We start from the raw sequence: 26962 nt of genomic DNA on the forward strand, positions 1-26962 counted from the left end.
TTATTTGCTTTCATAAATGTCTGTGCCTCTAGAGACTTGTGGTCAAGACATAGCCAAAGGAAAATTCTTGACTACTTCAGCTGGATTCAGTAATATAGTTCAGTAAAATGGAATTTAACTTGAAATATGAACAAAGCAGCATGTGAGAGGGAAGGAATGTTTAATCTGTGTTGGACTGCCTATTAAGCATCATGAAAAACAGAATTTTCCTTTGTCTTCTCATCAGTCCTGTAAGCCGTAAACTGCACATTGCCTTCCAGTTGCCCAGAATGACACAAACTCATACAAGCTCTACCAGATAAAGTGGAAATCTCTGCAAATACCCAAAGATTGCACATTCCTTCAATAAGCTGTAATAGCAATCTTAAATGAAAAAATTCAAGGCTTCCACAACAATTCACACAAAGGTCTCAGAGTACAAAAATTAATTCCCTTGGCTGGATAGGGCCTTCAGCAGCCTGGTCTAGTGAAAGGTGTGTCTGCTCATGGCAGGGGGTTTGGAACTAGGTGTTCTTTAAATTCCCTTCCTACTCAAACTATTCTATGATTCTGATATATACAAATATATACACATGAAAATAGATTTAAAAAGCTATTGGCATAAGATACAACTGTGACATTTTAGTTTCGATATGCAATCTTTTAGAAAATTAAAACTAAACTTCCTGGGGAAATTTATTCTCTTTCTAAATGTGTATAATAAAAAGAGACATAATGATTGTAATAACAGTTTATTCAACCATATAATGTTTCCTCTGCAGAGGAAAGCCAGCAGAATTTTTGGTAAATGTTATCTTTTCTAAGGGCAGAGGTGGTCTGGTTCTTTGTGAGAGCAGAAGGGACTGGCAGTTTGAACAAACACCATTTTATGTGAAGGTATCTTGCAGGAGAAAGTAAATTTCTTCTAGGGAAGAAATGTTCAAAACCAGACAAAAAGGTCAAAACCTGGCCATTAATCCCATTAGAAAATCAAAACACATTTCACACCAAATCCCATTCTCAACAAGGCTATTCAAGAAAGAAGCCATGAAGGGAATCTCCAGAGATGTTGAGAAGATAAAGGTACTATGGAGGGAAGAAGGAAGAGACTAATAGGAGGGAGATAGAAATATCAGTGTGATATTCCAGGGGGAAGATAGAGAGGAGTCTGTACTTGTGCCTGCTATTTTGACAAGCTTCACATTGAGCAGGAGTCAGAGAAAATTGACAGGAACAGTTTTTAAGAGGAAAACTGATCTGCATCAGCTTTTTCAGAGCAGCGACTCATCCTCAGCAAATCTGCAAATCCAATATCTCCTAGGTTAAGCTTAAACTCACAAAACTACAAAGGCAATATTCCATACCTTTGAGAATTTGAATTATATGTAGGGCAATGGTTTGTTTTTTGAGGCACGTAAAAGAAAATTTGTCTTGAAGTTTTGTTTTCTAAAGTGTCTTTTTACACTGCTCGTGTGCAAGGGTTTAAAAATTAAAAACAAAGGAGGTTTCTACATTGAAAAATTGCATTAGAATAAAAATCTGACTTGGGAAAGCATTTTAATAACTGCAGATATTCTGGGAGAATTTCAGAACTGTTATTATCATCAAATAAAAAAGTTTTGAAAATAAGAGAATGTAGAGGCATAATTAAACCTAAAATAAACACCCTTTAGAAATGGAATTGTGTGTTTTAGTTATCTCAACAGCCTTAATTCCACCCTAAGAGAGTACTTTGAAGAAGCTGTGTTAAAAAATGCATCAATCCTGGTGCTTAGAAACTCATCATGTTTGTCATATATGGGCTACTATATTAAGGTTAATCATCCTGTTATGGTCCATGTCATATGGGAGAGAGCAAAGATTTTTAGAACAAGTCCTTGGTCCTACTCTCAAAAGCACTAGAGGAGGAAGGGAAGAGCACTTCTGTGCTACTGGGTAAATCCATAGCTTGCCCACACTCCACATGACTTCTATAGTTCTGGTGTTCCCATCCTGCAGGATTTATATAAGGCTTGAAAACATTCAGAAGAGCATCTCTGGTACAATCAATATGAGAAACTGATTCTGTTTCCAGGAGACACTAGGCTGGAAACCTTCACTCCAGATAACAAACAACTATGGGAAAAGAGGGGGAAATGCAGCTGAAGTCTGTAAAAACTGTTTTTGGCATGGAAAGGTTTGTTGGGATAGATAGTTTACAACCTCTTCAGTAAAAGAATTATGGACATCCAATTACACAGAAGGGAAGCAGACTGAGAAGAAACAAAAAGTATTTTTTCATCATATTACATGTAGTTAATCTGTGGACCACGTTCTGCAGGCTATAGCAGGTGACAAGGTTTCCAAAGATGAGAGGAAACACTAAACAGGTTAATGAAGGACAAAGTTATTGAGCATTCTTAAATTGTTAAAAATTATATTGAGGAAGGAAAGATAAAAGAAAAAAAAAGAAAAAAAAAGAAAAAAACCAAAAACAATAGAAAATTACCAACAAATCTCTAAAAAAATATATTCTAAAAAGTCTTTTTTTACTATTATTATTATTATTATTATTATTTCTATGTTGACTGCCCTTATCATTACACCTTGGCATAGTAAGATAATTTTTATAATGACTTTCTTGCCAAGTCAAGAGTACCTCTACCTTTAGCCAGCAGCTGCTAAGCAGGACAGCCATCTTTCCTGATAGAAAGTCTTCTGTATTCTTCTGTTAAAAATCTTCTGTGATCTTGTGCAGGTGTAGAGGACCTCTCTCTTTAAAAGACTGAATCACATGGTTGCACTCCTGTAATTGCACAGACAAAACAAACATTTATGAAAGTGCACAAATGAGAAGCAACAGCAACTGAAGAGAAAGCAGCCAGGGAAGGTGATAAGAAGAGAAAATCAGTCTTTTTTTATTTTTATTTTTTTTTAATTTGCCATGGGTGCTGAAAAGCTTTGCCCTTGGAAGTGACCTGTAGCATAGCCAGGTAAGCACTTTAGCCAAGACTAAGTGCAGAATAATGATGGGACTTTGTGGATTTCCAAAAGCAGCTGTTCTCATGACTTTGCTGCCACTGCAATGATTTGAGATTGCAAACAGATGGGAAGGTAGTCAGCATAACAACAGGGGAGGCATCCATGAAAAAACACTTTTCTTAATACATAACTGTGGTTGAAGGAAAAAAAACCTGTAAAAGTTGATGGGCTGCAGCTATCCAGTTTCTGTCAGAACAATATAAGTAGAAAGAAAAAAAAAAAGAAATCACTCTGGCAAGAAAAGCTAAGATTAAAATATAAACAGACTCTTTTGTCTCCTGTAGCCTGGCTCATCCTGCCTGCGTGACAGGATCAGATTCTCTTCAAGCTCTGCAAGTCCATAAGACCCTCTGGCTGGAGGCCCTGGATGCAAGCTCAGTTTCAGGGTGTACCTTGTACAAATGCTTTGGATGAGATCAGATATTTGGCAAGTCACTTGAAAAACATCTGAAGGACCGCAGTGAGCTTAGCTCTCCAGGTAAAAACCCTGCTAACACCAGGGCCAGCAGCTAATGTTACTGCAGAACTGGTGTGAATTATATTAAACTGAAGTTAAACTAGACAACTTTTGCTTCTCTATTTTTTTCTGCTAAAAGTCCATTGTAGAACAACAGAATGATCCCAGTGTGTCACCTGGCCCAGAACAGCAGTTCCTGGACATCACAATCTGTGGTGTCCTGCGTGCCAGCTAAAGGACTTGAGAGAAGAGTGTTGTACCTCCAGAATTTCAAGGCTGCTGGACACTGTTTTCTGAGCCCCAGAGCCCTCCAACCTGCTCTCTGAGTTTGGCAGTGACACACCACCCCACGCACCTCCATCTGCACAGCTGTGACTCCAGCCTAGTGCTTCACATGACTTTTCTATGAAGGCAAGTCAACTCAGCAGGTGCTGAATGATTTAGGGTCAGAATGAGTTCACTCTGTTCTAATCACATTTCTCTTCCACCCTTCACAAGGTGAAGGATTCTTTTCTACCAGTGCACATGGAAAAATACAGCAGACAATTGTTAATATCAATGGCTCAGTCTGTGTCCCAGGGAGGGGCCATGCTCCTGGCATGGATAAGGCAGCAGTCCAAGTGTGGGGTTACTTACAGAAACATTGAAGTACCTTCTGGGCCTTGCAGACCTTCAGCCATGAGCTGTTTCTGTGGCTCTGGGAGGTTCAGTCTTGGAGCAGCCACCCCATGTACTTGGGAGCAGCATCTTCTAAACCTTACCATGGTTTCTCCTTGGACCACACAGACCCCACAGTCACCAGAGGAGCATCTTGGCAGCTGCACTTGTCTGCTGAAGCATGATCCACATGTGAAAAGAATATATTAAGAGTGGGACTTTGAACTCAAATCCATAAAGATGATGTTGCAATTACTTTAGGGCTAGGTACTTACTGTATAATTTCCCTTCATAAACTATCTTGAGGTCAAATAGTAAAAAATATAGGCTAAAAATTGCCATAGGAAGAATGAAAAGAATGGTTGTTTCTTGTCTGAAGAGCATTGAATAAAGCATACCCATATAAGGCTATGTTTATATTACAAAAACAAGAATAACCTTTAAGACTTCTGGGCAGAATAACTCATTATGACTTTATACAGCTCTTCCAGTGACCACTCAAAACCTGGGAGTGCAACATTTCAGGGAGTGGTGCTTTACCAGATGAGTGTTGTACAAGCACATTGGAGAGGGAGCAAAGCTTTTAGAACCAGCCCTGTTGTTTAGGAGCCTCAGTCCCATTTTCAGAAGGAGCAAGCATTTAGAGGACAGGTGTTCAGGAAACCGCTGTAAAAAATGAAATTTTGTGTTCTACATCACTTAAGAGATGTCTTGAAAGACTCTCTGGAAGAGAGTCTTGAAGCGTCTCAGATTTCATCCTGTGGTGGGAGAAAATGAACTTTCTCCCCTTTTTAATGGAACAGAGAAAAGATAAATTTGCCCACGATACTGTGAATACAGAGATTTCTTCTTTGGTCCAGTTCTTGATCACATGAGTGAGGTGCTGATTTTCACTCCACTGTTATCCTTTAACCTTAATCAAGCTACATTTTTACATAGGAGCAAGGAGGAAAAATAGATTATTCCTTTCAGGAATTCCTGATTTTTTTCAGCATCAGTATCCTGGCAAATAAATTGTAGGCACTTCTGTAATATCAAAGGCAGCAACTAACAATGTTCATATTCAATCCATGAGCCTGGAAATTCATTGGGCACAGGGTGAAGTGTGGTCACTGCTATCAAAGTATATTGTCTACTCTGTGAACAGAATTTTGGATGTGAACCAAAGCTTTCTTGAGGGAGATAAGCTTGTTATTCAGACAGTAAAATGTTATGATTAACACCTGATGAAGCATTAAAGAACCATAAAAATTCTGCTACCTGGGAACGATTACTTAGCAGGAGGCTGCCTGTGCTTTGGCAAGCAAGTGTGTAGCAGCTGAACTTGGTGTCTCAGCTTTCCGTGAAAACATGGATTTATGCAGTCATTTTGTAGTGCAAAGAAAGCAGAACCACCCAGTCAGCTGCAGACATGAACAGTCAGATTCTGCTTCTGTTTGCACAGGAATGCCCCAGGTTCCAGGAATTCCTACTCCACCTATTAATTGCAAGTACAAAAGAAATTAAGTGCAAGTTAAGTGCAATTTATGTTTGCTTTCACAGCTTGTCAGGCACAGCCTCTTGTAAATCTGCATACTTCTTTTATCATGTTGAGTAGCAAGGATGATTTGTCCCCCTGCTCATTATGGAGGAGACAGTGAATGCCCAGGTCTCATCCCAACTTGTATCAGGAACTTGGCAGATCTGGCAAAATGCTAAACTGGATGCTTTGGTGAAAATCCAGACCTATGTACACTGTTCACAGCAAAATGTAAAATGGGACCAAGCTCTAGCACTGATTCCCTGTGGATGCTGCTGGAGCCTGGTGGGACATCCAGGCCCATGCCTTTGGGCTTCTGTACAGTAATTCTCTGTGAGGTTCCCAATTTAGTCTGCAATGACAGAGGTTCCATTATGTAGAATAATGGACAGGTTATGTAAAATTAAAAGTAGTCTTGAGGGATGCTGACCAGCCTCATTAACAGGCTCTGCTGAGTACCAGCTGCTGAGCCACAGGTTTGCATTTTTTCAAAGTGAATAGCAATGCTCAATTGTGCTGAGTTACTATTTTTTTCACATTCAGTTTAAAACACCTTAAAACATTTTAGGGTGCCTATTTTTTCTTTCTTTTTCTTTTGAAATGAGGCTTCAGATGAGAATTAAAGCTAACAGCCAACCCTAGAAAATCTAGGTCATTGGTCCTGAAGAGAGACTAAAATGGAGTAATGGCTTTGTCCAAAGTGAACACAAACACAGTTAGCACATGGGCAGGTTTACACCTGTACAAAGTGAGACTGAGTGTCCCCAACACTGCTCTGAGCAGATGGTGATTGAGGCAGTGGATTAAGATGGATGATTGAGTTTCAGGGCTCTGCAAATGGGATAACAGGCCAAACAGTATCCATCTGTCAGTAAATCAAAACTCTGTGCTTGTAATCCCTATCTATCAATAAATGTGATAATACTGTATTTCACATACCCTGTTTACACAGTAAACTGTTCACTGCTGTGCCAGGTCAAGTCTTAATGTGCATAACTAACGTAATGGTTTCCAGCCTTCCAGCAAAGCCTGTCACCTAAATAATAATAACAGAATCCAAGCTGCGTTGCATGGGGGTGAAGGATTCGACAGCATGGGAGGCAGAGAGGATTCACCCTCTGTGCTTCAGAGCTTCAGGGCAAACACTAAGCAAGGAACTCCTGACACCTCCACATGTTCTTCACCTGTCCCATGCTGGTTTGATCAAATGGGCAAGTTAGTCCATGCACTTGACTCATATATTCCTTAGTTCTTATGCTTCCTGGTTGCAAATTTGGCTAATTTGATACTTCATTTGATACTTCAAAATCTCATTTGATGAACTTTGTGGCATGAGTATTTGCACATATAAAAAGTAATATTTTTGTTGAATGCCAGTTGCAGGCTAATGTTCATGGGTTGACGAGAAGAACAAAGGGATCTGAAATAAAATGTGATACCAAATGCCCTGATGTCTTTTTTACCTTTGAGGATAACAGAGAGGGAAGGAGCTGAGACAGCACATCTGCCAGTAAATAGAGACTGGATTTAGGTTATAATAGCCAAGACCTGGATAGTCCTTGTTTCAGCAGTGAATCAGCAGGCTCATGGATGGGCTTTAGTGGAGTTTTTCATCTAATTGAATTTTATCCATTGTTTTTTTGTTTGTTTGTTTGTTTGTTTGCTTTTTTGCAATGTCTGAAAGGGCTTCCTTGGCCATAGGTAATGAACAGGATAGTGTGCAAATATTTTATTATCTTGCAGCAAATATTTTTCCCTATTCTATAATGGAAGTGGCCATCCACCAAATGCAGGACAGATGGCAGCACAAGATGATGGCAAGGGAATAAACTTGGGACAGGAATAAAAACTACCTAGGAAAAGAAAATGTTGAGTACAATAACCTACATTTGATTGGGGTTTGGGTGTTCTTGGATCGTTTTTTGAGGGCTCTTGGAGTGGGGGGAGGAGTTGTTCCAATTCATGGATGTGGAGAAGAGACTCACAAGGCAGCAAAACACGAGGAATGTGCATTCTGTGCATCTACAATTCTCCTGTGAGCTTCATGGGTCAACTTCCAGGGACATGTGTGTGTTTTTAAAACTAAGACAGCACTGCAGCTGCTGACAGATCAGGAACCTACTGCATGCCTTATAAATCAGGCACAGAAATCATTAGAGAAGTGTGGATCAGCTAGCACAGGGATATGGCTATGCATGTAGAGCTCTTTCCCACTTCACCTAAATCAGTTCCAGTTCGCATGTCTGTCCTCTCCTGTGCTTCTTTGTCAGCGAAGCATTGAAGGGACTGGTGGTTGTCGGATAAATCAAAAGCTACACTGGAACTGTTGTGGTGCTGTATTTTCCACCACAGCCTCTAAAGCAAGATCTAATCAGCACTAAATTTCCAGGTCTATTTACAGCATCAGAGGTTAAGAAAGCAATGGTGGATTTTTATATGTTGTCTGATATTTTCCAGCTGTTTTTAATATGTGCATCTCTTGAAGACCTCTGCATGAATCATCAGCTCAGCACACAATGCTTATTTTCATTGTTAACCTCTCATAATTCACCTTAGCAACTCCTGTTGCACTTCTCAAACTGAGGCAATGCTAACAAATCCATTATGTTAAGAGACAATGTAGTGCTGCTGCTGGAAGATATGGGTTTGGAATTGTTTATTTTACACGGTTCAACATATTCTTTTATTTGGAAGGATGGTTATGCTTATCACTTGACAGCCACTGCCACAGTGAAGGTCACAGCAGGGGACAAGGAATAGTTTTCAGGACATTTAGGTAGCAGAGACAGGACAAATCCCTTAGGACTGGCTTGTCCATTGTATCCCGTGGGAGGCTGGAGGCTGTAAATGACACTTTTCTTTCGTCTATTTTCTCCCTAGCTCTTTCCCAAAGCATTCTCAGGCAGTATGGTTTTTCTCTCATGGGTGAAGCACAGGGGAAGGTGAGCATGAAGCTCTTCTCTCCTAAGACAGGACAGTGACAGAAAATGAATAATGGAAAACTCTCATTTAAAAGGGGACATGATATGGACGAACCTTCCAAGCAGTTCTTTAGGTTACATTATCCAGATCCTTCCTATTCCAAGTCTTGAATACTTCCCCCACATTTCTGGACAATGTATGACAGTGCTTCACTGCTCGTGTAGTGAAGTATTTTTTTCTTATATCCAGGCAAAATTTCCCTGAAGCAACTTCTACCCACTGCCTCTCATCCTGCCACCACACATTTCTGTGTAGGGAGCACCTCCACTTCTTTACAGCTGCATCCTTGGGAGTTGAAAATGGTGATTAAATATCCCCGAGCCTTTCTTTCTCTAGGTGTAGCAAACCAAATTTTCTTTTTTCTTTTTGACAAAGCTAATTTTCAGCCTTTGTCCATGTGTCACATCATCCAAACATCTGATCATCTCTGTGTCCCTCCACTGCACCACCCCCAGTACTTTGAAGTTTCTCTTGAACTGAGAAGACCAAATCTGGCTAACACATGCTGAGTAGGGTGGGGTGATCTCTTCCCTTGATCTGCTGGCTACAGGATTACAAATGTGGCCCAGGACCTCTTGCTTTTGTTTCTGCTTTAATGACACATTACTCCTCCATGTTCAGCTTACTGCCTGCCAGACCCCATGTCTTTTTCTGCAGAAATTGGAAGGGTCTTGATAGGCAACACCATTCTGATTGACACTGGTGGTCACAGTGCTGCTGTTAATGCCCCAATGCTCCCCCAGAATCTGACATCAAGAACTTTGAACATGAGATGTTTCATGCAAGTGTTTTTTGCACTGCCTCAACTATAAAATAAAGCAGATCCTTGTGGTTACAAAGCCAAACCCTCAAACATTGACCATTTTACAATTAATTTTTTTGTAAAAGTCCCCCACTCTCTGCTGCCCATCCACACTATGTGAGCTAAGCCTTTTAGACCTCCATCCAGAATTTTTACTTTGAGATTTTGCACTGTGGCAGATGTCTGAAGGCATGTTTGGATCACTCTCTTTTATTGGATCTTCTATGTTACTTCCTACCCTGTTACCCATACAGTTAAATACCATCTTTGCTTTCCTCTCTGCAGTCAAGCTTTCTGCAATTATCAGCTCTACACAGTGACATTTCTCTCTTCCTCTCAAGTATTTAAAATTAATCTAAATGTTATAATTAAGAATAGCACTTCGGAGCCATTACCATGAATAGGTATTTCAATACAAATCAACTCTCACTGTTTGTATTTCTTTGTGTGAGAAAATTGCTTTGACTCACTCCCCAAACTGGTTTTGAGTATTTGAGGAAGCTGTGCTTCCCTGCTGCATTGGAAGGACATTTTGATGGCTATCAAGTGGTGGAGAAAAAAAGTAAAAATAAAAACATGTTGAAAATAAAACTGGCATTTTCTATTTCTCCTTGTCACAGATGTCAGTTTACAATTCAGAGTGGAGGTAGAATTAGGAAACAGATTTAGTTTTAGGAGCAACACTATTGTTTGCCCCATAGTTTTTCCACCAGATTTTCTCAATATTCTTGCCAATGGTAGAGGCACCCACAATTTTATGTATCTCCCAAGCTGTGTTGCTAAGGGATAGACTGCAGACACATTCTGTGATCTGTCAAAAATAAGGCTTAAAATGCTAATTTGGCCTAGTTCTTAACACATTGCTGATAAAAAATTGCAATACAATTTGGCAATGAAAAAATGCAATCTGTATTCTAATCCCAAATAAAAGTTTTAGGATTATTGATTTTGGAGTACCATGAAATTGTAATAATGAAATAGCAGTCTGTGCTGCAAGATGCTGTTGAGAATTCAAGTGCCGTGCTTGTCATTTCAAGAGATAATTATTTCTCTGGTAAGATATTCCATATAGGAGACCTTGTATGGCCTTTTTTATTGGTTTCCTGTACTGACAAATAGTTTACATTTTATTTTCCATTTATAGAGTAATGTAACTTACAATTGAGTTGCAGTTTGCCACATGGTTCATATGCATCTTTCTCCTGTACGCTTCATAGTTAAATAACTCAAGTACAGACAAACTAATAACAAATTGGTGGAAAGAAGAGGAGAACCTAGACAGTTGAAAACAGGTGAACTCCCTGGATCCAGTCATAGAAATAAGGTCTGGAGACCTTCAGAAGATAAGGGCTACTGGGAACAAGGAAATGATGCCAGGGAATTACTCTGTGATCTCACAAAACTTTGCATATGAGAGGGTAAATAAAAGTTCCAACAGGTTCATCCAAACATGAATAGAGCATTTGAAGATATAGAGTGCAGCAGATGGCAAAATATTACCCATCGATTGTGGTTATTGTCACGTTTGTGCAGCCCTTGGGGTCTGAAACTCAGACGAACTCTTTGCCACCCTCTGCTGATGAACTGGGGGAAGAGACATAGTTAATTTCCTCTGATAATGTCCATGATGGGATGGACATTTCTGAAGTGTTGTTCACAACTCATTCAAGCATAAGAATAAAGGGAAAAGAGTCTTTTATTATGTTCACAACACTTCTAAGAATCAAAGGATGAGCTCTTGTATCACTGGATTACATAGTACAGGGATTCTGCCATGGGGAAAAAAATGAGTAAAAGGTCTTGATTTTCAGCATATACCTTCTATTTTGTAATGAATTGAACTCCTCAAAGTGAGACTGGACAAAGAAGCCGACCTGGATGTGGAGAGATGATAAAGAAGTGACAAGACATCTTTATTCAGTCACAAAGGAGCTGTAATTACTTTAGGAGAGGGAAAAGCCAGATGATCCTGATCTTGCAGTACAGCTAAAAGTCACTGTATGCTGGACAACAGCCAGCACCAGCAGGGTGCTGGGAGAGGAGTAAGAAGGCAGTGGTGGTAAAAAGAAAGCACTATCTCAAAAAGATGCAACAGCACAGGGGTTGTGAAGGGACAGCAAGATGTCTCTTTAGGGTGAACCTTTCCTCTCCTTCCAGAGTCAATCGCACCTTCACACTCTCCTACTCTGAGACATCACCTCAGGAAATTGCCTTAGGTTTGTGGGAAGCATCTGGAGCACATTTCCTTAATAGAATTATTTTATTCCATTTGGTATCTGTATCTCTTGATGCCAGCAATATCTCACAGGAGGGAAAAAAAGTCACTTTATAAATTTGATAAATTTGTCAGCATCCTACCTTATTGACGTGTACCATATATGAAAGTATTGCTAGGAAATATGCCTCTTTTGTTTGAAGGCACAACATGCCACTTTTCAGGAGCTTTTTAGGAAGGAGACAGATGTTAGAAGCAAGGATAAGGTCTGTAAATAGTCACTTGTAAATAGATATGAATGTGCCATTTCTGAATTCCAGACATCCAGAGGTGGGTAAACAGGAGTAACCCACAGCTGGGTCTGAATACATATAACTCATCTCTTTCTATAGCCCCCTGAGAGCTTGAAATTAAAACCCTTGTTTGCCTGCCAAAGACGTGGAAGAGAGGCAACTTCACTACAAACATAGGAAGATGTGGGTTAGGGCCAAATGGAACTCTTGCTTACTTCTATATTTCCCTCCCACTCTTTCGTGCAGACTCCTCAAGGAAAAACACAAATCAGGGAATATACATTGGTTGGTTGCTTTTTTAAAGATATGTTTAGGGATTGCACTGCCATTAGTTACAGAGGCTTTGATGAACTTGCTTTTGTCTTCCCTTTTTTTTTGTCCCTTTGGTAATGAACCAGGAATCAGGAGAGCAGTGCTAGAGCCTATGATGCTGCAGGTTCTACAGAAAATGGATTTGTTTGGATTATCATAGAATGGTTTGGGTTGAAAGGGATATTAAACATCATCTACTTCTAACCTGTCTGCCATGGGCAAGGACAGCTCTCACTAGGTCAGATTGCTTAAAGCCCCTTTCAACCTGGCCTTGAACACTACCAGGTGTTGATGGCGCATCCACAGCTTCCCTGGGCAAGCTGTGCCTCATTATCCTCAGAGGAAAGAATTTCTCCCAAATATCTAACCCAAACCTCCCATCTTTCAGTTAAAGGCATCCCCTTTTGTCCTATCACTACATGTCCTCATAAGAAGGACATTATAAATGCAAAGAGAATTTGTCCTGTGCAAGAGGAATGCCAGCTACACCCAAGATGTCCTGCTGAAATTCAGGAGATTCTCTGCACATCATGTTTTCATCTCACTCACAACACTCCACTTTCTCATTCTTGCATTGAATTGATGCAGAAATAAAATGAGCTCTGTTTCTTTGTAGTTTTCCTGAGGTGAAAATCTCTCTCTTCTGGCTGCTTTACAGCAAAAGTCTACATAAACAGATCTCAATCTCAGGCTATTGTATAAAAACCTGATGCTTACAATTCTGTTCCGTGCATCCTCATTTTCTAGACGGAAGTACAGGATTAACATGGACAGCCTTTGCTACCTGAATTTCTTTTATCAATTCAGCACTTTGTATTTTTCCAAACAGTGGAAAATCCTTAAGACCAGTGCAAGAATATTGAAGTCTCAAAGAGGTCCAAAAAGAAAAAGTAATAGTAAAAGAAAAGTATTTAACAGAAAATTTCCAGCCTCAGCACTTCAGATGAGATAGTCTTAACTTGTGGAAGAGACTTGTGGTCCTATTCCTGTTCTGTTCCTCATCAACTGAAATTTGATGACCATTCTGTCCCTCCAAACACCAAGCTTTTATGCAAAATGCAAAAATGCACTCAGAGCTTGTGAATCAATATTCAACACCTGAAAGATATTTACACCTACCCTCCCTGCATCTGCTCAAATTCATATTTTCAGTCTTTCCCAGTACTTAATTTCATTTTTCCTCTTGCCAAAAAGTGACTTAATGTCTTTTGGTGTTCCAGGACAGGAAAAGTGAGTCAACGCTGCATATCCAGAGTGTTTGATGACCACATTTCTTTTCTAGCTGCCCTCATCTACATTGCCTGCCTAAGAAAATGTAGAATGACAGAAATGCTTTTTATGCCCAGCCCAGGGCCACTGAATCAAAGTTTAGAAGAAAACAGACACATGCACTGGAAGAAAAATGAATTCTCATGTCTAAAATTTCCTACCTGAACCTTCCAGCAGGGAGATTCATAGGTTGGATCAGGTTTGGTTTGGCCCCATGCTACAGTGAGAAGTATACTGAACAAAACCCTCCAGCCCTGGAAACCAATCTGTCACGTTTCCTTCACTCAAAGATAAGCTTTGTATCATAACTTCCCTGACAATTCAGACCTTTTGGATGTTTGAATTCTCTTTGCTGACTAGATGTGCATTAGGACTTGCCTGAAGCAGCTGAGCATAGTCATATGATGTGTTAATCAAATGGTCTATTTGTATGTCATTACAACTTCCTAAAAGCTTTACCTGGTGGCAGATAAATTTCAGAGGAAATACTACAAAGGCAAAGAGGGCATTTATAATTATAACAACTTTCTAAATGTCATTTTCCTAACTCAGTAGTCATATGATTGAGACAGAGGGAAATGATTTCTAGTTCCCAGTAACCTTATTATTTGTTTCTTTCCTCATGACTTTCTACCTCAACTATTTGGAATATTTTTTTTCCAAAATGATACATATTATGACTCCAGCTTTCCTTGACATCTAAAATGCACCAAATTAAAACAATGGTAAGGATATTTTGTATCTGCCCAATTTTATTATCACTAAATGCATCATTGAGTGTAAATTGATCACAGCAGAGAGCGCATTAATTGTGATCACAGTAGAGAGTCCTGATTTTCTGCTGATGCCACACTGTTTTTGGGATTAATGCAGCATTACTTCCCAAAAGAACCTGACTAACACTTATGTGATGATCACCTATTTTCAGTAGCAAAAATGCCTTCCTTTACAGAAGACTGTGAAGTTGCATCTAGACTTAGAAAACGCCCCAATATATTTTCTCAACCTGACCACTCCCAGTGACATCCCAATCTAAAGTGCTGCTTTCTTTACACATTGCATGAAGCAGGTTCCCAGTCAGGCTGAGGTTAGAAGCAATAATTTCCCTCCTCAGGAAAAGCCACCTCTCAGGACTGAGCTGCTCGTTGCTGATGTGCAAGTGGGAGGGGCAGACAAGATGCAACCAGGTTGTTTTTAAGAAAATTCTTTATCAGGAACCTCTAGTTTGACAACAGTATAAAAGAGAGAGCTCAGGCAGCAGGAGGAGGTACACTTATCCTCTTTACTGACGTAAATAAGTGCAGTTGGAACTCAGTCCATTTTCTGGCTTTAGTTCAGAGTTCATATTCAGGCTATGGCCTTGTCCAATATTGTAGTTGGCAAGAAATAATGAAAAGAGCTGGCAAATCCTCCCCAAAGTCAACTCTAACATTTTCGGTGATCATGAACTGAGCCCTGCACTTGTATTTTCATTTTGACTGACTCCCACTGCTCAGAGTGACATTTGAAATCATGCAGTCCATCAGGTCTGGACCGGTAATACTCAAGAAACCCAGCAACTCCACTGTTCTCCAGGCAGCAAACCCCACCACAACAATGAGTAACCCTTCCACCTCCCCAGGAATAAACACACATCTTCAGACCTACAACTGCCTTTGGAGAGCTGACTTCTCTGAGCTGATGGCTTTTAAACACGAATATCAATGTGTTTGTTTGTACTGTGCTTGTGATCACATATCCTTTCACAATTTCCTAAAATAGGATCTAAAGTAGATCTTTAAGAGGCTAACAAAACCTCTTCTTAAATAGTAAACAAACTATTTTATCTGTGTTTTCTTTCTGGGTAGGTTTCTATAAAATCATGTCATGGTTTTAACTTCTCTAAATTTTAGATTAATATGATGTATTTTTACTTTTAAACATGAAAAAATTAATTACCTCAGAAGAGATTTCTGCAGAAATAAATTAAGCTAGAAATAGAAACTTGGAATATTTTGTCTTACATTTATAGATATAAAGAAAACAAATCTGGGATAGAAATAAAATTTACTGTGTGCATCCAAGACCTCTCTGAGATCAGTTTTGCCTAAACCTCTGAGCAGAGTCAGGACATTCTTGTAATCCTCCAGTTAACTACTTGAAAGGCGCTCCAAAAATTCCGTGTTCTTTGTAAATCCTGAAATTACAGATGCTTTTTCAATGTATCACTTTTGTTTTCCTCAAAGAGCATAGAAAAACTCTGATTTCAGAAAAGACCTTTTCCATTGAAAAATGTTTCCAAAATGTAATTTCTGACCATCTCTAAAAATTGAAAACACCTTTGCAATGTTCTTTGAAATAGACTTAGGAAAAAGTAGTAGTAATAGGTCATCTCTTCACCTTTATTGCTTCTCTCTCAAAGTTAAGAAACACTTTGAATTTAAGAATTATAGTGAACCATAAAAATTTTTTACATCAAATTGTAAATCCTTCTTCTTTACTACAATAAACACAAGGCTCTGACTTTCTTTGAACAGGCAGTTTTATCATATATATTACTAACAACAGAGGTTAGGTAGTGAAATCCGAATCATTCAGAGGGAAAGGTTAATTTTCAGTAGGTTTTGCTAAAACATGAATGTTTGAAAATCTCAGAGACTATGGTAAATGATCCTTTTATTGGGGGGGGGGGGGGGGGAAGGAAAGCATCATCTCTCTTTAACTTGTCTAAGAAATCTTTCTTGAAGAAAAGTTTTTTATATTTTCCAATGCTGAATCTGACACCAAACTACTTCTTTTATTTTAAATCTTAAGCACTTAAGTCCATCCAACAAAAACATTCAAGATTTTCACAGTTCTACCTATGTGATCTTTTTTCCCTTTTGTACTAAAGAAAGAAAAGCAAGTAAAGAATCCCAGTGTGTAAGTATTTGGCAATCAGCAATATTTGTTTGTCGAGAAAGCGGCTTAAAACAAATTGAACATAAGCCAGAATGGATTTTTGACACTGAAGACTTTGTCTCTTTTTTTTTTTTAGTCTGGAGTACATTTCTAACCTGTGTGGGAATGAACTCCTTCAGTTTGAATGTCCTTCAAGGCAGGACACACCACAGATGAACACAGCCTATGCCTCCCATGTCAGACACCACCAGTGCTGCAGATCAGGGCCTCTCTCCTTCAGCCTTCAAAAGGAGATGAGTTTGCTTCTACTGCCAGCTTTGTACAGGCCTGGGAACAACCTTAAACCCAGGATTATCTCTCAGCGAGTGTAAATACTCAAGCCTTGAGTATTATTATGCTATTGTGTTATTTCAAGAAATCTTTGTTTTCTTTGGTGTTTTGTTTAGATTTGGGGTGTGGTGCAGCTGACAGGGTGGAGGGAGGGAATGGCATCCAGAGGGACTTGGACAGACTTGGGAAGTGGAGCTGTGTGAACCTCAAGTCCAGCAAGATCAAGTGCAAAGTCCTGCACCTGGGTCATGGAAATCCCCAATACAATCACAGGCTGTCAGTATAAAGAAGGATTGAGGAAAAGGACTTGGGGTGCTGGTGGAAGAGAGGTTTAGCATAATCTAGCAGTGTATTCTTGCAGCCCAGAGGGTCCTGGGCTGCATCCAAACTCTGTGGGCAGCAAGTGAAGAGAGGACTCTGCCCCTCTGCCCTGCTCTGGTGAGAACCCACCTGCAGTGCTGCATCCAGCTTGGGAGTCCCCCCAAAAAAGGAGATGGATCTGTTGGAATGAGTCCATACGAGGCCTCAAAGAAGACCAGAGGGCTGGAGCATGTCTGATATGGAGGTATGCTGAAAGAGTTGGGATTGTGCCTGGAGAAGAGAAGGCTCTGAGGAAACCTTTCAGCGCCTTGCAGTACCTAAAGGGGGCTTGTGAGAGAGCTGGAGAGGGACTTTCCACAAGGGCATGGAGTGATTGGACAAGGAGCAATGGCTTTGAACTACAGGTTAGATATTGGGAAAAAAAATTCACTGTGAGGGTGGTGAGGCACTGGAGCACATTGCTGAGAGAAGCTGCGAGTGTCTCATCCCTGGCTGCATTTGGCAACCTGGTCTAGTGGAAGGTGTCCCTGCCCATGGCAAGGGGGTTTGAAATATGTTATGTTTGAGGTCCCCTCCAACACAAACCATTCTATGAATCTGTAGCTCTGTGATCTGCTCATTCAAAGGAGAATCATGAGCAGTGCAGTTAATAGGGACCTTCAGTGTGAGGTAAAATCACCCAGAGTTACATAAAATACATTTTATTCAAAACTAGAGTCCACAGTGTCTAGAATGGAGATGAAGGAGGTCATTCCCCCATCTCTACGTGGTCATTTCAAATCCAGTCAATTCCTGACACTGAAAAGCTGTCTCTCCTAGTAGGCTTTCAAGTATATCTGTGCCATTTTATTTTTTTTCAGTTTGGGTGTTTTTTCCCCATAGTACTATGTTTTTAAGGTGTTCAATGCAGAGTCCTCATCCATTTGTAATCTGCCTGTTACAGGAGAAATGGAGGGCAGAACTGCTCCTAATCTGTTGTTCAGAGATCTCTGACTTTTCAAGCACCAAGAAAGAAATAGACTGCAAATTGCATACTGCATACTGGCCAGAAAGAACATGCAGCTGTATAATCAGCCACAATAGGACTGTAAGAAGGTATCAGACTGCATCTAACTTTTATTGAAACACCAAAGTCGTCTGAAGCCTCATATTGCCAGGGGTATCTTTCAGACCAAATACATGATACACCCTGTAAAAATTAAGCTAATCATTGTAAACTTAATCTGCTGTCTGAAGGGCAGAATTGAAAAGCACTCAAGCATTAAACTGCTCTTCTTAAAGGAAAAATAATAAGGCAATATGGGTAATATATAAATAGCTTTAAAGATTGCTGTGAGCAGGATAGCTGGGCTGAGCATCTCAGTGAAAATTGTAATATATTATGGCTCTCAGTAAAGTTGCATGTGTTCAATATGCTGCTTTTGTCACTGACTGGTTTGCAACCATTATTGGCTTTGTGGAGAATCCAAAGTACCCTTTCTTTTAACTTAAGGAAGTTAAGTTTATCAATGTGAAGTGCTGCTTGGAAACCTAAGTCCTCCTTAAAACACCTATCCTGTTTAAATGCAAAGTTAGTTAATGCCAGGTATTTTACATTTTGTTCTTGTTTATTAGCAAAAGATCTTTATTCATTAACTAAATTCTAATTTTTTCTATTAATGATGTGACCTTGGCTTCAGGGCTCATAAATAGTCACTGAACATATTGAGAAATGAAATAAGCATACATTCTTCTGTCAGTGTACCAGTCTATGAAATCTGACACAGTACAAAAACTGAGAAATATTAAACTCTGTATTTCACCACTCTATCTAAAAATCTAAGTCTCCAAGTATTTTGATCATGGCTGATAAGATGTACAACATTGATGTGACATCCTGACTTTCAATATGCAAGGCTTCATCTTATGATCAGTTATTCATTTTAGTGAGCAGAATGATGCTAAAATTCTTAAAATGGGATAGTCTGAATGTAGCTGTGGACCTGGCTACAGGTTTGGCTGTGGAGTATTTATTCAGCTGAAGTCCACCTAAACCCCAATGGGATTTCAGGCAGTTAGATCAGCTGTTTACCAAAGGTATTTTGCAGAATGAATTAGCTGCACATATCAATTTTTGAGATGACTGTTTGGGGTCTTAATCATCATGTGATTGAGACATCATTATTCTGCAAACAGTTCTTAAGTATACACGTGAACAACATTGAAGTACTTTGCTGAATAGTGAGGAGATAGGAAAAAAAAAGGGATTAGAATCTGGTGGTTATCATTTATTTCAATGGTTGATAACCATTTGCATTTAAAAACTATGGCTACACTTTATGTCCCAAACTTTGCAGTACAGAAAATGCCACAGATGTGGGAAATGACTGACTAACATGACATAAGCTAACTTAGACCATAAAGAGATTACAATACACACAAGATTCTAACTCATGTCTTCTCACATTCAATGACCACATAAGATTCTTGAGCTCAGAGACAAAAAGCAAAAGAAACAAAAAGACAGTTGCTTACCATCACTGAGACAGTTTTCCAGCACAAATTCCTGGCTCTGTAATAACATGGCTCACTCTTGCATTCTGAGTATGACCTGAGAGAAACACAGTGCTCTATCACCGCAGTAGAATCTTTTGCCTGCAAAGACAGAGACCATGTGCTTCTTGTTCCTGCCACATTGCAAATCCCTCATTACTTAAAATATATATATATATATACATATATATGTATATATATCCTCCTGTTACCCACATTTTTATTTCAAAGGAGCAGAGAATCCACTTTGCATGTTTAAATTGTTTTCACAGCTCTGGCTACTCAGTCTATATGTAGGTAGTATAAACTAGGTGAATGCTTTTGCAGATGTGATTTTCACTGGTGAAATCTGCTGGAGAAATCCAGTGGGGCTGAACTTCAGTTAAAGATCCAGACTGTGTATCTTACTGTGTCCAGTTCTGGCCTCCTCATTGCAAGAGAGACATGGATCTCCTGGAGCAGGTCCAAAGGAACTGGAACATCTCTTTTATAAGGAAAGGCTGAGGGAGCTGGGCCTTTTCAGCTTGGAAAAGAGATGACAGAGAGGGACCTTATCAATGACTGAGGGGACCTCAGTATCTGTAGGGAGGTTTCAGACCAGGCTCTGCTCATTGCTGCTGAGCAATAGGACAAGAGGCAATGGGTGGAAATTGATGCACAGGAATTCCACCTGCATATGAGAAAGAACTTCTTTACTGAGTCGGTGACCACACACAGGAACATGCTGCCCAGGGAGGATGCAGAGTCTCTTCCTCATTGGGGATATTCAGGAACTCTCTGGACAAAATTCTGTGCCATGTGCTCTGGGACGACCCTACTTGAGCAGGGAGGTTGAACCAGATGGCTGTCTGTGGTCCCTTCCAACCTAACCCATTCTGAGATTCTGTAACTGTTTTTCCTCTTAGTTTTGAGTATGTTTGTACCTTCCCAATATGCTCTATGTTGAAACAAATTAAAAAACTTCTGTGTGAAGTTCTTTCCACACTTAATTTCCTAACATATCTCACCACTTGCAGTTATGGGTAAAGCTGTCGATGTGAAAGCCAGACCAGGTTTCCTCAAACAAAACCTGATATTCTGGGTCAGCCCTTCTGAGCTTGAAGTTTATTCCCAACTAAGACAAAGTTACATGTAATATGTTTCTTTAAAACAACGTTTTTCTCTTTTTATTAACCACAGACATCCCCCCCCACACCCTCCCTATTATCTGGAATTTATGGTAATTTTAGCCTGATTAAGCAAGTCATTTACCATTCACTATCACCAGTATAGCTGATCCCATGGAGGGTGGAATGACCAGGCACTACAATTAAGCAGAGTTCACTGCAGTATATTCAACACAAATGGGGAAAGAAGAGGATAATTTTACACGTGAGCTTACATTTCCCAAAGTGTAGCTGACAACCACATCTTTAATTTAATTTTATTTTTTATTTTATTTTTCTTTTCTTTTTTGAGACAGACATTGCAGTTTCCTTCATCCAAGTTCTTTGGCATTATTATCTGAGAGACAATAGTCACTGAGGTGACATTCTGCTGCAGATGTGCTGTCTCCCAAATCTCTTAGAAAAAATCTTTATGTTCTTCTTTGAAAGGGAAAGGGGAGATCAAGACTTAGCAGAGTCCTTAAAGAAGTCTGACAAGAAAGTAGTTTGTGGATGAGATAACAGGACTGCAGGCTGATGTATGCAGAGAAAAATGGGATGAAATCACAAATAATTCTGAAAAACTGTCCTTCAATTATGTTTAAAATACCTTTGCATATTTGTTTCTCTGAATTCAGCTCCAGCTGAAGCTATTTTAAGAGACCAAAGTGACAAAAAGGTCCAGCATTATGCTAATATTAGATGATGCCTTCATGTGCTTCATAAATCCGTAAATATATATGAAAAACACTGTGACAATCCAGTTCCCTATAGTCCTACTGAGATCTAGACATATGACAGAGACCCTGTCAGAATTAACAAATAATTCAAGCAGTTCTAGTGAAATCTGGAAGGCGAGAAGCAGAAAGATAATAAAATGTTGTTCCCACCCTCATGCTGAACATACAATTGCAGAGGAAGATATTGGAAGGGATATCCTAGATCATCTCTCTGGTCCTGCTCAAATCCAGGTCAGCTTCAAAGGTTATAAAAGGTTCCTGAGAAGTTTTTCTGCTTGAGTTTCAAATAACTCCAAGAATGGAGATCCTACAGCCTCCCTGTGCCCCTGTTCCTCTGTTTTTATTTCCTGTCCTGCAGTTGTGCTAGTTATCCACTTATCTTTTTTGTTCACCTCTGAGAAGTTGTGTTGCTGTCTGCTTACATCCATCCTTTAGATACAAGACACCAGGTACCTCCTTAGTCTTTTCTCCAGACTAATCTCTGCTATATTATGGGTTGTGGTCTCTTAACCAGCCTGGCTTGTCTCTGCTGGACACTCCTATGTTTCTCAGACTCTCTTCTGTACTGAGGTCCCAATATGGAAATAATTTTACCAGAGGTGTCTTCCCATTAACCTGAACTCCTAGGTTTGTTTTTCTTTAAAATAGCCCCTGAGCAAAGAGAGTCAGTAGGTTAATCATTATCAAGAATCTTCCTATGAGAAGATTTGACTGAGAAACAAGATACTGCCATACATATAAGATTTATTAGGGAAATCTCAATTAAAACAGTGAGAACTGAATCAGCACCTTGTGCCACTACTCCACTGTTATGGTAGACAGAAACAAAACAAGAAATAAGACAATATTCTCCACCATTTCCCCATTGCTAATGACCTCTGTCAAACTCAAAACCCAATTAAATCATTAATTGGTATCATCAAGGCCTATCAGGTCTAGCAAATGTGGAGGAGAGCTCATCCACAATTCTCAAAAATGCTCCAAAAGAGAAAATCCAGGACTTTACCACTTCACGACTGAATGTCCAGGCATCAGCATTCTCACAGGTTTTTGCAAAGGTTCAGATGCATTATCTTTACTCATTTCACACAGGCTTTAGCAAATCTAAACATGAGAAACTCTGGGAATAATTCAGTGACAAGGAGAAAGACCATCTGACAGGAGAGTATATTCCTAGGACAGGGCAAGAGCCAGCAGCATGGTTTCCCCAGGAGTAAGGGACAGAAGCTCTTGGATGCTACAGTTCAGAGAAAACCACTTTACCTGCTGGCTGTGGTTCCACCCTCAGCAGTGTCTCACAATTGTATGAAGACCCACAAGACAGAGATGCCTGTTCTGGAGCAGATTTGACAAATATCCAGGGCAAGAACTCAACCCTCAGCCATCAGATATCTATGCCAGGAGCTGAGAGGGTAATTGTTGCCACATACATCCTGGTTCATTTTTACTGAGAGAACATAATTCATGTTAACATGGATCTCTGCTCAGCTATCAATAATTTAGAGTCAGACTTTCCCTCACAAGTTTCCTATCATCTGTCATGTGATGGAAAACCTTGGGTGTGGGGAGACTTCTCTTTTTAGCACCAGAAGCAGCTTTGTATGTCCATCTGCACCAAGGAGCAGCAGGGACCTGCTGTGCTGATTCAGGATCCATCATTTTGGGGGCACTGAGCCACACTGTGCCAGCTAGGGGGTGACAGTGACCATGAAAAGAATGTCAGGAGTGGTTGGATTCTGATCTAATAGATTCTTCAGTGGATTAAGGTTTGTAACTTACACCTTTACTATTCCTAAAGTGGGAGACAGAGGAAGCTTGGTGTTCTTCAGGTTGTGGATGTGTTAACTTTTGGGGTTGTCCTGAATGTGGATGGTCTTGAAACCAAACCAAATTCTATATGGGAAATCTTCATTTCTCTGTTGCTTATAAATTCCAATGGCAGGAGAACAAGACAATGTCTCATTAGCTTGTCCCTGGTTGAGGAAAAATAACCAGGGAATTTCACAGTGAAATTCTAATTCATTTTAAGTGGACAGTATGATACAAATGTTGTTTTAATAGTGTCATCAGACTAGGACTTTTTCATTCTATTCTATTTCATTGCACAACTGAAAAGACGGCATTTCCATGGGCTAAAACAAGAGCTGGATTCTCCTACAACAGGAGCTCCTAATGACTTTGCATAACGTAGCATAAGAAGGAAGGGCTTTACCTCTCCCATTCAACACTATTCTTCTCTGGTGACCATTGTGGAATGGTCCAAAGCAAAGATGAAGGAGGCACACTTTGTCTCCCTGCAGAAGTTGATCATTTTACTGGGATAAAAAGACACATTAAAAAAAAATTGACTTGTAGAGATGCTTACAGAGAAGATTGTGATGCCTCTTTTTCCCAAAGGTATTTTCTTTTCCTATAGCTTCCATAGATCTGAACTTATTTCCAAATTGCATACAATATAGATTGCACTGAAATTTGTAAAAACTAGTAGGTGCTGATCAGTTTAAGGCACACAAAATTATCAGTTCCCGGATTTTCCTAGACTTTTGCTGTGACCTCACCCTCTGTCTGTCTCAACCCTGTAAAATATTTTTACTGCCTTTATTTTTGAGTCTCTTTTCTGTTTAGGTCTTCAGAGCAGATGTTGCTCTGTCTTTTTACAATATCCTGGAAAACAACACCCTAAGCTCAGCTCATGCCTTTAAATATATCACAGCAAACATTTTTCATCCAGTCATTAATACACAGCATTTTCTTTCCTCCTTATTAACTGGCTATCTTTGATTCAGAGCTAAGAACCCTTTTCTTCATCTTTCTCTTGCCACAGTATGCAGATAATGCAATTTGATTTTTTTTTTCCAAGATGGAGAAGTTGTTACCATACCTCAGCAAGGCTCCCTTTAAGAACTCAATTATACAAACAAACCAGAAAGACAAATGTAAATGTTCCAGTTAAGTGGAATCCAGGATATCTCCATGGGTACATTATAGGTGGCATTGGAGGAGGTAATATTGAGGAGGTAGCTAGGAATAGCCTTCAGTATTAAAAATTTAAGCCTGCAACTCATTCACAGATGTGATTGTGCATGCACTGGGAGAGAAATGGCACAACTGAAAACAGAATCAGTATATGTCTGCCAAACTTGTCCCAAGGAAGAGAAAATTCAATCCCTCCGTTCCCAGTAAGAGTTGAGAGTTTGCTGTAAAGTTTGTCAGAGGTGTCTGAGGGCAAAGGAAGAAAGAGCAGAGGCTGGCAGAGGAACAGGAGTAACTACCACTCAGTGCTGTACAGCAGGGCTGAGAATTAGAGCAAGACCTGTCTGAAGGTCCAACTGGTCCTGTAGTATTTGTGCACAGCTGCTTGTGGGTGCCACTCCACTGGAGACCTTCCAGGGTTACACCAAAAATGAAATAATACAATACAAGTTTGAACCTTGGATAATTGTGAGACCAAACCTCATTTTACTAAGAGACTATTTCAGAGGGAATCATCTTCTGTGTTTTAAAATTAAGTATTGAAAGTCATCGCTTGGAGGACCTCCTACATGAATTGAAACATGACTTAACTTCTTGTTCTGTGCTTTTCTAGGTGACTCTCTTCTTGGGAATGTGATGTTGTTCCTGATCTTATTCACAATTATCCATTGCTTCATGAATTTTTCTACCGTGTATGTCACTTAATCTTGATGACCTTCTCTTATTTGGGTTTAGTTTATATGGTAGAGAAGGTCATACCCTGCAGGTCATATCCTACTGTCCTATTCTGCAATTTTCAGGTAGAACTTTTGTCTTTCCAGAAGAATATCAGAGTTATCATGTCCATGTTTGTAGCCCATATTTGGCTTACTTCTTAACAGGAAAGACCAATCATTCATTGAAAAGACAAGAGGACCAGCTACTTCTTGGGTCAGATCAGACACATCTGTTTCTGAAATTCAGATGTGGATCAGCTCCAGATTTGATGTGCAGGAAGGGGAAAACAGCAGAGACCCATATCAGCCTCTTGTTAAGGTAACAGTCATTGCTAAGGACTGATAAAATTACAAAGGTTATCTGAAGGATTCTGCAGTCTCCAGGAGCACAAACCCTTCAAGGCATATGTCAAACAGCCTGTTATGTTGACAGGAAATCCTGCTGGGTGGAACTCTGTGAAATACCTGATAAGCTGACATAATAGGACAGCAGTGGTGCTGCCCCCCTCTGAAAGGCAGAGGAGGCAACTGCACCTGTACACTCAATAACTGATGAGGCAATGAGTTACTCATCTGGGGAAGAAGGTCCCATCACTATGAAGGGGTGGAGGAAAAGGGCTGTCCCTTTATTTGGGTGTGAGGGAGATGGACTGGACCTGGCTCCAAAGGCTGCTTGTCAAACTGACTCTTTACAGGCTATCCTAAGACTCATCTGGTTCTGAAATGACCTTAAAGGAGACGTTTTCATCTAGGATTTTGCCTTCTTCTGGGCTGTATTTACACATACATTTAGTTTGGAGAAAGCTGCACTGCTGATGAGATTGTTTGCTGTGGTGCCTTGTGTTTTTTTTCATTTAGGATATTGTGAAGTCTGGCTCTCATTGGAACTCTCAGATGAGCTGGCCTCATATTGTTGTTGTTGTTGCTCTTTTGTCTGTGGAACTCTATTGTGTACTGCAGCTGATGTGAACATTTCAGCAAAGTACCAGCTCAGACAGGCAAAAGCACTGAGCTACCAATTTTGCCATGAGCTGGATGCACTCACTGCAGTTAAGTAATCACTCCTCAGAGGGAATAAACCACAGCCAGAGGAGGAGGGAGAAAGAGTTCAAACATCTGAATGGACACAGGGAGGAGCCCTGGTTTACAGTGTCCTGGCACCAGAAACTTCCTGAAAGAACTTGCTGACAGAAATTCCAGAGTCTTTGGTGACATCTGCAAAATCAATGGGATGGCAAAACTATAAAAATAGAGAGTCTAACAGCCCTATGGACTCCCTGTCTTGCACTCAGCTCTGAAGAAAACGTAGGCAGCAGATGAACCCAGTTCAGGGAATATCTAGATTTCCAGAGCACTGGTCCCTGCCCAAAACATCACTTCACTTTTGCACTTAAGCACTGCAAATCGGAAATATTTCTGCTGGAATCAGCAAACCAAGCTGATAATTAAAATTAGGGGTTATCCAAACTTCATGGTTGAATTTGTTGTAAGTGGTAGGTTGGCACAAAAGGTGAAGAAAAAATAACTGAAGCACTGTAAGCAATAGCTCGGACTGGAATGAAGACATTTCTATGTGTTTTCAGTGTCTATCTCTATGATACAGCAGTGGGAGACTTTTTGGATCTTGTGTTAAAGGTTTTCTTAAAAACCTTATTTTGTGACGTGTCCAGGGAAGCCAGCTCTCTTTCAATTCAGCCTGAAGCTTTTTACCCCTGAAAATAAGCACAAACATTTGCTTGCTCTGTACTTTCCCAGTTTGGTCCTTGCAGTGGTCTACATTTTAGTGCTCTTATTGTTCACAGAGTCTAAAAAAAAAAAA

This window comes from Cinclus cinclus, chromosome 1 (assembly GCF_963662255.1).
Source record: "Cinclus cinclus chromosome 1, bCinCin1.1, whole genome shotgun sequence".
Taxonomy (NCBI): Eukaryota; Metazoa; Chordata; class Aves; order Passeriformes; family Cinclidae; genus Cinclus; species Cinclus cinclus.